We start from the raw sequence: 13,856 nt of genomic DNA, 5'->3' as shown, positions 1-13,856 counted from the left end.
ATGTCCATGCCCAATACAGCTGTGTCTGCAGTATGGCAAAGAGAGCTGAACATTTTCATACAGACAGACAGCTGTAGCATTCTGGAGCAGGCCTGAAAATTTTTATTTTGTTGCCATTCTCTCTTCACAGAGTGAGCTCCTCTTGTCCACCATGATCACCTCTATGCACAGGGCCAGCTGGAGGAATTTGTGAGGTGGCCAGGGGGTCATGGGGATAATTCTCTGGGACATATCCCACACTTGACACACTCACTAAAAGCATGTGTGCGCTTGGGTCCCCTCACTCAGCCTCATGTTACAGGAGTGTTGCTCAGCAGCTTGTTAATTCTGTCCTAGGGACTGGTTTGCTTCACTTTATGTTTTCAAGACTCCTCACAAGGAAGTGGACAAGAGACTTCCCTTTTAAGAAATACAAAAAGCAAAGATTCTTCATCATGCGACTCAAAGGAAGCCCCGTTAAATAAGGGTTTGCACAAGCCCAAACTAGCTTATCCAAGTTCTTGACTATCCCACTGTAATTGGCACTTTGCTAAAATCTGCATCCATCTACAGTATTCTCCCGACTAAGACAAGCACACACACATATTTTGTTGGCAAAAGGGCAAGTGTTTTGGCTCGTGCTGATAATTTTGGATCATATTTTTGTGAGAGTAAACTTCTAGGCATTCATCTTTGGGGCAGAGTTTATCTGAGGAACAATTATTTGTTGCCAGACTTTTTTTCCTCGTTCCTGTTGACTTACATCATGCTATATTTATCACAGGCTGTTTCTTTAGTAAACAATTTTCATGGATTATTTCACAAAAGTAGCTATCAATTCTTATGCAACCCTTCTTGGAATCCCCAGGTCAATGCAGAGTAATCTATCTTGTCCCTAAAAAGTGAAAAACACTATTATCCATCATAACTCTGCCTGGAGAAGGCATGGACTGCTAGAATCTATGAAGAGTGTATCTTGAATGAATAACCTATCTCTCAAATAATATCATCACGAGAGAGTGAACTTCAGTCACATCCTGCCCTTCATACTGTGCTTGAATTTTACTTGCTTGGGGTTAGGGCCGGCTCCAGGCACCAGCCCAGCAAGCAGGTGCTTGGGGTGGCCAACAGAGAGGGGCAGCACGTCTGGCTTTTCGGCAGCAATTCGGCGGCGGGTCCCTCACTCCCTCTCAGAGCGAAGGACCAGCCGCCAAATTGCTGCCGAAGACTGAACCGGCGGCAGTAGTGCTGCAGATTGCGATTGCGGCTTTTTTTTTTCTTTTTTCTTTTTCTTTTTGCTGCTTGGGGCGGCAAAAATCCTGGAGCCGGCCATGCTTGGGGTCATGCAAGTTAAGTCACCCTAACCTACAAACTATACTGTAAAACACTGATGATTTTGCAATGGTCCTTTCCATGCACTACAGGGCTGCCTGAGGCCATGCCAACACTATATGTTTAATGTACAGCAGAACATAGAAGAAGACTGGAGAGACTTACATCTATAAATGCTTACTCCAAACTTCTGCAATTGCAAGACATTGATCTTGTGGGTATGCTCACTTGATTCTAATATAGTGGGAAGAGAGATTTGGAATTCTAGGTTGTAGACTAGCAGACACTAGCTTCTTCTAGCTGAAAAAGAGATTTGGCTTCTTGGGGAAGTGCCACTGTTATCAGACAAATTGTAAAGCTCTGTGAAAGACACAATGCATGAAAAGCTTTTGGATTGTGATGAATTGTGTTGCATTGGAAGGATCAGGATACCAGAGCAATCCCACTTAAATAGTTACCTGTGGTCACTCAGATTTAGATTTGTATATTTTTGTTCCCTTGGAAATATCCTAGAATTGGCTGACTGATGTAATATTTTGAAGGTGCTTTAACCTGGTAGAGATCACAGGCTTGCAAGTAGTGATCTACTGTATGCCTGCTTTTCACATGTATATTTTAGCGCATGCAAGAACAAGGGTTTGTCTGGACAGGTTCCATTTGCACTAATAAATTTAATATACGTGAATGCACAAATAATATTTAGATAAATATTTATATTTATTGTGTGTTATTTGTATTATTGTAGCATTCAGAGGCCGCAGTCAGGATCTGGGCCTCATCGTGCAAGGCACTGTACAAACACTCATGAATATATAGTCTTTATCTCAAAGAGTTTACTATCTAATTTAAAACAAAATCCAACAGGTGAGTGTAACAAACAAAGGGAGGGGAAAAGTGTGTGTGTGTGTGGGAGGCAGACGAGGGTAACAGTAACAGAATCGCTTGGCTACTGAGGCTAGCTAGTGTACAGTTTGATGGTTCTCAATGATTTAAATATATATTTTAAAAAAATATACATAAGTAAACATATTAATGCCATGTAAAAGTACAAATGCCAGGTTATTTACATGCATGTGATATGTGCATGAAAAACTGCAGGTGCAATTTTAGAAGCTGCCTTTGAACATTTTGCCCCCAAAGTGCACTGGGTATGCAATGGAAAGTGGGCTTGAAGTGTATGTTGAAATGAACCTCCAACTTTGTGTAGTGCCAGTCTCCTTATGGGTTTTGATGGACAGGCCTGGGTTTATCTGGATCCTGCCTCCAGCTCAGCAGGGTGCAAGTTCTTTATTTTCTTCCCATATGAATTTATTTGGCACCGGTTCCTCCACCCGCCTCGCTCCTTCCTGGCACTAGGGTCACTAGGACAGCTTGGAAGGAAAATTCTAACCACAGGGTAACCACACTTACTTATAAGATAGCTGGAGACTCACAAGAAATAACACCAACACACACGATATATTCAACAGAGTAGTTATATTAAACAGGAAGTAAATATAACAGGGTAAAATACTGTTCTCAGGGTGTAGCGGGGTGGTCACCCGCTCCTGCCTGGAAGGGCTTAAGACAGCCCTGGAGAGGGCTGGGGCAGGAGGAAAAGCTGGGCTGATTGGGGAAACAGCCTCAGCTGTGGCCATGCCCCAAACAGACCCAACTGGCCCTATAAAGGCCAGGAGCAGAGATAGCCTCCCTCTAGCTGAGGAGGGAGATGGACCTAGCTGCCTGAGCCCTAAAGGGTACTGGAGTGAAGCAGGGCTGGGGAAAGGCCACAGGAGCAGAGGATCTCCAGGCTGGCAACTCCCCAGGCTGCAGGGCCTGGTCCTAGGCCCATAGAGGTACTGGGAGGTAGAGGAAGGCAGCAGGTCCAAACCCCCTTGCCTATGATGAGTGGCTTTTACACTGCAGTCTGCCCCAGGGAGCGGGGACTTGATGATGACTGGCAGTAGCCCAGACTGAGGCAAGGTGGAGATTAGAGGGTTGGGGTTCCCCAGAGAGGGGAGACCCAGAGGCAGAGTGTGGGAGTATTGCCAGGGGGCAGCACCCCAGAGAACAGGCACCGGGGTCCAGGAGGGACATGGGGACCAGCTGGGGCAGATCACTGGCCTGTAGAGGGTGCTCTAGGCTGGAAATTGAGCTAATTCCCAGAAAAGACCAGCAGGAGGCACCACAGGGTGAGTCCTGCACTGTCACACAGGGTCAGGTGCCCATGCTGATAATACCCAGGAATTCCACCAGTCACATGATCTAATATACAGTGAATAAAATTTAGTGTTCCACTGGTACACACAGTTCGTGACAGTATCTTCTGTAGCAGCAACATGGCTGACTTGGTTCAGTGTACAGCCTAAAAGACTCATGCATGGGATAAGATTCTAAGTCCCTCCCCAGGTTTGACAGGCAGTATTTAATAAAATTCCCCCTGGCTTGAGGATGCAGTTCACGGAATAGAGGGTCTCTGAAACAATTTCCCTGACTAGCTATTTTGAGATGGTGCACTCACAACTCCACCAATGATCAGGGCCAGCTCTTGGTTGTTTGCTGCCCCAAGCCAAGCCAAGGAAAAAAAAAAGCCTCAGTGCTGTCGCAGAAGCAAAAACCAAACCAAACCAAAAAAAAAAAAAAGGCTGGAGTGCTGCCACCGAAGCAGAGGTGCTGCCCCAAAGGGCCGGAATGCGGCCCCAACCACATGCTTGGGAGCTGGTGCCTAGAGCCGGCCCTGCCAATGATTCTCAGGTTCAGAGATGAATCTGGACTCCTTGGCAGCTACAGAGTGTCTGACAATCTCAGTTGGGAGACATCCTCTTCATACAAGAACCAGGCTGCTTCTGTGCCCAAGATTTCCCCTCACCATAAAGGGACACGGGGATTAGGTGCAGATTATAATAATGATACAAAAACTCCTAACTGCTGATCTCCTCTCTTAGATACAGATACAACCACAAGAGGCAGACAGCTCTGAACTAGCCGCAAGAGCAATACTTGCCACTTGGTAACTGATTTTATCTAGGAGCTGAAAGACTAACTCAGCCTGAGTGAGTAGGGAGTTTTCCCAACAAAACTCTATACACTGGGAGTTACCTTGAACAGGGAAAGGACCAAGTTTAGGGGTATTGCTCCCAGGTACTCAGAGATCACTTCTCAGGGGGAAGCCTGCATGCACCCTGGGACTCACAAGCTCACCACACAGCTAGTCCTTCCCCTTCAGTGACTGGCTCCAGACTCCTCCAAAATGGCTTCTCCCCTCTCACAGGTGGGCATCTCACCAAGGACCTTCTATTGGTCAGGCTAGCTCTTCTTCCCAGGCTTTTACTTATCAATCATTTGATTCTAACCCCTCCTTTCTTTCAGAGATTGCTCCTGGCTCACCAGCTATCCTTCCCTGAGCTGACAGGAATCCATATTGCACAAAATAGTGTCTCTTGTCTCTCTCTCTGGGTTGCCTAGCAGACTCTGAGTCTGCCCTTGGCCCCCCCCTTCCTCCCAGGGACAGCATCTGTCTCCCTGAGCTACTAGCACATAGAGACCCAGGAACCAAGGTAAGTTCCTTGGGGGTTATATTTGAAAAGGTGCCTAGATTTATGAACATGCGGCTCAGTTAAAGACAAGTTGAAGATGCTGTCTTTGCAAGGTAACATGGTTGTGCCAGGATCATGGTACCAAAAATATCATCATTGTAACCTGAGAGCATCAAGAAATAACTTCAGGGAAGAGTGATACTGGCAGTATGGAAGTCTAGAAGACAACAGCTCCATTCTTGGCACAGGGGAAAATTGAGACTAGTTGTACGTTTACCCGAGTCTTTAAAATGAAAAGGACCGTATCTGAAGGAGAAGAACGGAGGCAGCACAGAGGGCTAGAAGATTCTGGAAGAGAAAGGGGTGGGTCAAAGGCTGGACATGAGAGGGATAACAGAAGGAACAGAGATGGGGCAGTGGGAACAAACAGATTGAGGGGAATGGGCAGGATTTTTAAAGGAGAGAGAAAGAGAATTTTTCCATAAAATATGCACAGAAATATTCAGCATTCTATTCTAGGACTTTTGTAATAGAATTTCCGTGACTTTCCATTTTCACAGCAAAAACATGACATTCAATATTTTGCCTATTTTCAAGGCAACTGTTTTCCAACTGTAAGAATTTGAAATTTTGAAAATGTTCTTGCTTAATAATAGGCCCATTTTGAGTGACAAATCTACAAAATGTCATGTTTTTTAAACAAATGTGGCTATTTTCCAAAATCTGAAATGAAAGGTGAAAACCACAGTTTTCAAGGTTTTTTACTTTTATTTTTAAATCTTATGTATCTTTCACCATGGGGTTTATGCACTATGTCCATATTGCGTCTGTTATGTATTTCCATAAACAAAGAGCAAACATATACTTTCAATCTGAATGGTTTTTATTTTAGATTAAGTGAAAGAACAAATAAGAAAGAACAAAGGTAAATCTCCACAGAAGAGCCCAGTGTATGTGCCCCCTTTGTGACACTGCACTAAATGGAGCTGAACACAAAATGGCCTCTTGCCTCTGTAGGAGTCTTTAGACATATAAAGCTACAGTATATTAAAAAAAAATCCAAATAGTTCTAGTTATGTAACTGCTGGTGGTGGCTCATACCATCGTAGATTATGAGGTTCTTTCTGCTGAAGCACTCTCCTCTGCAAATTTATATTTAGTTTTCTTTTCTTTAAAAATAATCCTTTTGGAGAATGCCTTTTACGATTTCTGAGAGCTCAAAGGGGACACTGCCAACATGATTTTTTTAACTAACTTTTAAAAAAAAAGTCTCAGTCTCTGAAAGAGACTGGGTAAGCCATATTTCTTAATTTTTAAAAAAATTCTATAATATTTGAATAAGGATTGTTCTACTGCCTTAGTTGATATTTATAAGGGTCTTTTAAGCACAGGAGAAACTGATTAACTGATTGAGTGTACAGGAGAAACAATCAAAACACAAAATGCTGTCAAACACACACAGAAAAAAATGGAGAAACTCTTTGCTTTTTGCTAACTTCTTTTATTTAGTCATCTTACCCGTTACTTGTAACTATAAAATTTTCCCACAGAAATGTGATTTTCAAGTTGATAAAATTCCTTTATGAAAATATCAGCTCATACTTAGTATTTTACACATAAAGAAGAGTCTCTCTCGATTTCACATTCTCGCCCACAATGGTTAGGAGCAGATGTGAAATAATTGGATTATTGTCAGTGAGATATTTTTATTGCACTGAGTAATTACTTGTAAAATGAAGTGTTTTTGGTTTCAAATATTTTTATTGGCTCTCAGCTGTCATATGGCCATCTAAAAGATATCAGTGTTAATATAATAGCTGCCAGCACTGTTTTCAAAGAAATTGTGGTTTAATTCCTTTTCTTTTTATTGAAGAACTTTGCTTTGTGAAATGAGGAATTTTTAAAAGCTCTATGAGTAAAGTTTCAAAAGCACCTGAATGGTTTTAATATTACCCTGTACTATATGACTTTATAGCTTAATGGAAATTGAGATCATAGAGAGGTTTGGTGAACCCATAGAGATCATCACTGGAATAGAGAGAGTTTTTTTCAGGGCTTCATTCTGGTTTAACTGACAGACCCTAAGACTTTCCCAGGTATGATGTTAGGCCAAACTTCCATGAATGTAGGAAAGAGAGAGGCAGCCCCAACCTTGTTCATAGTACTGTTTGGCAAATTTGGGGCTAAAATGGCTGTGTGATAAATAAATCGAAAAAAGCGGGAGAAAACAGTAAAATCTTTTGTGATGTAGTGAGTCGTATGCAATAAAAAGCTGTATGTGTCTGTCTCTTAGAAACCTCTAGACTACTGAAATGAGAGGAGAGCACTGACCCTGAACTCCACTGAAGAACAGGATGTTTAAGCTGTTTAGCATCCTCTTCACTCCAATTAAAGCTCTCTGTGCTTTGATGAGATCAGGACCCTAACGTAGACACTGTAATACAACTCCATTTTATCTAGTGTCCTTCATATAAAAAGTACATCACAGCATTAACTGTGATGGGGCAGTGATCTCACCTCAGTTTAATTATAGCAAAGAGTTTTGTATATTATATGGTGAAATATGAAAGCATTCAGCTCACGGGCAGGTGCAGCTCCAGGCACCAGCATGCCAAGCGCGTACCTGGGGCGGCAAGCCACGGGGGGTGCTCTGCCAGTCGCTGCGAGGGCGGCAGGCAGGTTGCCTTCGGCGGCATGCCTGCGGAGGGTCCACTGGTCCCGTGGCTTCGGCACACCTCCCGCAGGCGTGCTGCCGAATCTGCAGGACCGGGGACCTCCCGCAGGCAAGCTGCCAAAGGCAGCCTGCCTGCCGTGCTTGGGGCGGCAAAATACCTAGAGCCGCCCCTGCCCAAGGGCGCTGTTTTTTGTTTTTGCCGGTGGGTGCTTTCCGCCTTCCGGTTTCACTATGCACCATGTATGTGCTCCTGCAACCTACTGGTGGCTTGTGGGTACTGAGAACTCCCTATTTTTTTTTCTGGAGGGTTCTTGAGCCCCGGAGCACCCTTGGAGTCGACTAGCGTGACCAGACAGCAAGTGTGAAAAACTGGGACAGAGGGTGGGGGGTAATAGGAGCCAGTATAAGAAAAAGATCCCAAAATCAGGACTGTCCCTATAAAATCAGGACATGTGGTCACCCTAGAGTTAATGCCTATGATTCAGCCTCCAGACGTACAAGAGAAATAAAGAGGCACAGAGAAGAGGCTAGAGATACTCAAAATAGAATTCGGTATGAGCTGGGTAAGCAATAAGGCAGAGAAGTACAGGAGAGATGCTGCAGGCAGCAGAGATGGCTCTTGGACCAACAGTGGTGAGACTGTGGGGAGATGGAAAGGAGGAGCAAGAGCTAGATATGTGGAGACAGCAAGGAAAGGAAGAGGAAAATAAGATCCAAAGGTAGGCTGGAGCTAGACCAGACAGGGTTTTAGAAACAAGCAGAGATTTCAAGTTGATCCTGAAATGTACAGGGAGTTGGGGGAGTTGTCTGAGACAGGGGGAGTGACGTGTATGCATTTTGGGGGGCATGTGAGAATGCAACCAGCAGAAATCGGTCCAATCTGGAATTTGGGGAGACCATAGAGAAGGCAGCTGAAACAGTCAAGATGAGAGTAGCAACAGAGAGGAAGGCTAGCCAGAGAAGTACATAGGCAGAGTTATAGAGGTGACAGTGAGGCAGATTTGCAGACATGGAAGCTGTAAGGGGGGAATAATCCTTAATCTCAGAAATGGCTTTTAATAAGAAAGCACGGCATTCCCTGCTGACATCATTTAATGGGTGACTCTCTACCAGCTGTGCTGGAAGGGGGTGAGGTAATTAAACACAGTGTGTGTCAGTAGCCTTCCCAGAGCACCACTCTTAGCACAAATTGGCTCCTGTGAAAAAAATGGGGCTATCCTTCAATAATTGTTAAGACTGTCTGTGACAAGATGGCAGAGGCAATGGATGGGGGTGCGCACAGGATCACATGCCCCCCAGAGTTGCTGCTTGGCTTGTACCGAACCCATAGGTGAGGGAACTAGGGATGGTGGGGGGTGCTGCAGCACCACCAGGTTTTATGCAGGACTCTGCTCCCGGTCCCAACAGGTGGGGTCCTGGCTGATGGCCCCACATGCAGGGTCCCAGCTGCCAGCTCTGTTCCCGGAGGCGGCCCCAGCTGCCAGCCTGGGGCTTTGCACCCTGCCCCAATCCTGGCTACCAGCCCTGGGTCCTGGCTGCTGGTTCCTGGCTCTGCACCCACCCCCAGCTGTGGCCCTGCCCCCAGTCTGGACCCCCTTACCCGTCTGCATCCCCCCCTCCTGGAGCCACAGCCTTGCTCCCGGCAGGGGTGTGGACAGCGGTAAGGAGAGTGCAGCTCAGCACCCCCACTCTAAAAACTGTTCAAGCGGCACTGACTGAGCTGGCTCCCAGAGACTGAGCATGCTCAGTAACATCTGCTGAAGCAATTGCCCTCACTCTGCCTCCCCACTATCAGCAAGTACGGGTCATCTCTGTAAGGTGGTCTAGTGCTTTGTAGGGTGTGCACATTGGGGTGGTTTCTGTAGTGTAAAGAACTCATTATGTTGCATGTAGTATGATTAAGTGAGTGATTGTGATATGAATGGAATATGAAAGATTGTCTTTTCTTGTCCTGTGTTTTTTTTCGTCTTCTTCCCTCTGCTTCTCTCTATGCTGCAGCAGTTTTTGTGCAAGTTCCTTTCTCTCTTTCTTCTGTGAATCAAATGAGTACCAAGGAGTCCTGACCTATGGGAATCAGTTGGGTTGCCTTAACAGCAATTGACCAGAAAAGACCCAACTCCACAAAGGTACTTAGGTACCTAAATCCAAGACTTAGTTCCTAAGTCTAGGGTGTAGATGCCTAAATCCCAGCTTCAGGAGGATCCACCGTGATTCACAAAACTCCTGCCTAATTCTGTAGGTGCCTAAACTCACTCAGCTCCTATGTTTTCATGGTAAAAGTTCCCTTGGCACTTATTTTTCTGGCTCTGGGCATGTGTACAGTTGCCTCTCTCTAGATGTCTGGAGGCCTGTGTTGTACCTAAGCCCCAAAGTGATCCACAAACCAGAGGAAGATAGGCATTGGGCTACCTATTTTGTGTGCTCAGAGGCCGCCCACTGAAGTGGGTCAGAACTGAGGAGGAGGTGGTCATGGTAGTGGTTCCCAGCTCATAACTTTTGGTCCAGTGGTTAGAGCACTCAGCTGGGCTATGGACACCCATGTTCAATTTCCCCATCTGCCTTGAGGAGGAAGAAAGATCTGAATGGGGGTTTCCTAGTTCTCAAGAGAATGCTCTACCCACTGAGCTAGGGGTTAGTCTGATAAATACACTCTTCCACCCTTTATTTAACAATTGAAGAGTAATTTGGCCAGACAGAGAGCGAGTGTGAGAATGATGCTATAGCCTGGTGGTTTTGGTGCCCCATTGGGTGGTGAGAGTCCCAGAGTCTAATCCCCCCTGTTCCAATGACTCATTAATTATTTATCTAAAGTGGAACAGCTTCAACAGGAGAGACTGAGGGAGCCCCCCCACATCAGAATATCCCCTAGCTCAGTGTTTGGAGCACTCTCCTGAGAGGTCCGAGACCTTTCTTCATCCTCAGGCACAGGTGGGAACTGGACCCAGGTCTCCCACATTGCAGGTGAGTGCACTAAATGTTGGGCTAAAAGTGATACGGTGGGCACCTCCTCCTCTTTGACTGAGCTGCCTGACTGAGGGGTTCTCAGCTGGGCATCACTAGTAGAGCCTGGACTGAGGTGCCTATCTACATGAGAGGGAAGGGTATTAGGGCACACCCCTCCTGTTGGCATCTCCCATTGGCTAATTTAGATAGCTAGCCATTGCCTAGCATGCTGGCTTGGATGGATCACATCTCTCCCCATGCATTATATAGGGAGCCTAGGCACCTAACTCAGGCTTTGTGGAGTGCATTATTGTGCCAGTCATTTTCAAGGTGCCTAAGTCCCTTTGTGGATCTGGCCCTAATTGCCCTGGTTTAATCCTGAAAGTCCAGGTGAGGCATGCTAAGGAAAGCAGTGTCTGGGGCCAATCAGGCTCAGAGAAGGGCCAGGGATGATTTAAAGGCTGAAACTCTGGGGCTTTTCGAACCTGAATACTGGGCCAGTTAAGCAGCCGTACCAATGTGGACACAAGAACAAATTGATATAAACTGGTCATCAGGAAGTTTAGACTTGAAATTAGATGAAAGTTTCTAACCATCAGAGGAGTGAAGTTCTGGAACAACCTTCCAAGGGGAGCAGTGTGGGGAAAAGACATATCTGGCTTCAAGACTAAGCTTGATAAGTTTATGGAGGGGATGGTATGATGGGATAGCCTAATTTTGGCAATAAATTGATCTTTGACTATTGGCTGTAAATATGCCCAATGGCCTGTGATGGGATGTTAGATGGGGTGGGATCTAAGTTACTACAGAGAATTCTTACCTGGGTGTCTGGCTGGTGAGTCTTGCCCACATTCTCAGGTTTTAGCTGATCGCCATATTTGGGGTCTGTAACGATGCTGGTTCTGGCGGGACCCAACTGAGTGTGCCAATTCAGGACAAATTGCTTAAAACAGGGCAGTTACAGCCCAAGGCTGGGGTTTTTCCACCTCTAAGGGAAACCAAACCAGCCAGCCAAAGAGGACTTTGGTCTTACCCTACTGGCTAACCACAAGTCACACAAGCGATTCCCTTAGGCCTGGTCCACACTAGGACTTTAATTCGAATTTAGCAGCATTAATTCGAAGTAACCGTGCACCCGTCCACACCAGGAAGCCATTTAATTCAACCTAGAGGGCTCTTTAGTTCGAATTCGGTACTCCACCCCGACGAGGGGAGTAGCGCTAAATTCGACATGGCTATGTCGAATTAGGCTAGGTGTGGATGCAAATCGAACTTACTAGCTCCGGGAGCTATCCCACACTGCACCACTCTGTTGACGCTCTGGACAGCAGTCCGAGCTCAGATGTTCTGATCAGCCATACAGGAAAAGCACCGGGAAAATTTGAATTCCTTTTCCTGTCTGGCCATTTTGAATCTCATTTCCTGTGTGGACGTCGTGGCGAGCTCAGCAGCACTGGCAGCGATGCAGAGCTCTCCAGCAGAGGAGTCCATGCAATCTCAGAGTAGAAAGAGGGCCCCAGCATGGACTGACCGGGAAGTCTTGGATCTTGATCGCTGTGTGGGGCGATGAGTCTGTGCTTTCGGAGCTGCGCTCCAAAAAACGGAATGCAAAGACCTACGAGAAGGTCTCCAAAGCCATGGCACTCAGAGGATACAGCCGGGATGCAACGCAGTGCCGCGTGAAAATCAAGGACCTGAGACAAGGCTACCAAAAAATCAAAGCGGCAGACGGACGCTCCGGAGCCCAGCCCCAGACATGCCGCTTCTACGAGGCACTGCATGCCATTCTCGGTGGGTCTGCCACCACTGCCCCACCAGTGACCGTGGACTCTGAGGATGGGATAGTGTCGAGGGGCAGTTTCTCGGCGATGTTCGCCGATGGGGAAGATGAGGAAGGGTTTGTGGAGGACGAGGCAGGCGACAGCGGTTACAATACTGCTGTCCCCGACAGCCAGGATCTCTTCATCACCCTCACAGAGATCCGCTACCAACCCTCCCCGGCCGTTAACCCGGACTCCGAATAAGGGGAAGGATCAGTCGGTAAGTGCTATAAACATGTAAACATTTATTTTTTAAAAAACAGGAATAAAAACTATATGAAAAGAAGGTCAATGCATATAGGGATCGAACAAAAATCCTCTTGGGACAGTTCAACGAAGCTCTCTGAGAGGTACTCGAAAAGCCTCCGCAGGAGGTTCCTGGGGAGAGGTGCCTTGTTGGGTGCTCCGTGGAAGCACACTCTTCTGCGCCAGGCCATCAGGAGGTATAATGGGAGCATCGCCTCGACCAGCATGGCAGCATAGGGCCCTGGTTTGTGCAGGGATTCACGCAGCATTCGCTCTCTGTTTCTCCTGGAGACCCGCCTCAGGGTGATCTCGCTCGGCGACTGCTGCATCTAATTAGGGGAATTACTTTAATGTTACTATTGTGAATGCTTGACTTTTCCTTTGCATAACAATGACCGTCGTTTAACAGCCACGTGTTGTAGGCTGCAGAGGAAAAGCATACAGGGATCTTTCCCGGGGACAGCCGCGAGGGGCTGGAACAGGGTCAGACTTTATGCTTTCCAGATTGCCTGCAGCAGGAGGGCACTGCTATCCCATTAACTGTTAAGCAGCCTAAAGTTTACGGCTTACCAGGCCTGGCTGCTACACGGATTCTTGCTGTCCTGCCCCGCTTGTCCGATCTCCAGTGCAAGACCCCAGGCAATGAAAGCGAATGCCGAAAATTCGAACTTGTCCTGAGAGCACATGAGATTAGGTGCCCTGTATGGTCTTGTTCACAGAAACTGAGTAGACTGTGTTCAGTGTTCGCAAACATGTATCTTTGGAAGGAAATCACTTCCTTTTTCCCATCACACAGCTGCGGCTCTTTCCCGAACTGCCCCGGCATCCCCCCTCACAGAGGCTGGCGCAGATTAGGCGGCGAAAGAAAAAGACTCGGGACGAGATGTTCGCTGAACTGATGGCCTGCTCCAGAGCCGAGGCGGCCCAGCAGAGCCAGTGGAGGGAGACCCTCTCTCAGCAGCAGCGCTCACACAGCGAACGGGACGACAGGTGGCGGCAGGAAGACCAGCAGGCGACTCAAACGCTGCTTGGACTAATGAGGGAGCAAACGGACACGCTCCGGCGCCTTGTGGATGTTCTGCAGGACCGCAGGCAGGAGCAGAGAGCCCCCCTGAACTGTATCTGCAACCGCCCTCCCCCGCCACAAAGTCCTGTCCCCCTGTAACAGGGCGGTACTCACCCCTGCGGCGCCTCCTACCGGTTACTCCGGGAATTAGCTCTTCGTCCAGTCCAGAGTGCCCTCTGCAGGCTGGTGATCCACCTGTTTTGCTCTCGGCCCCGTGTCCATCCCTGGACCCGGTGCCCCTTTAACTATAACTGGGTCTCCTCCTCCCAGGGGAGCCCCCA

The sequence above is a fragment of the Mauremys mutica genome, chromosome 9 (assembly GCF_020497125.1).
Source record: "Mauremys mutica isolate MM-2020 ecotype Southern chromosome 9, ASM2049712v1, whole genome shotgun sequence".
Lineage (NCBI taxonomy): Eukaryota > Metazoa > Chordata > Testudines > Geoemydidae > Mauremys > Mauremys mutica.
The sequence above is the reverse complement of the archived record's forward strand: the minus strand, read 5'-3'. Positions refer to the sequence as shown.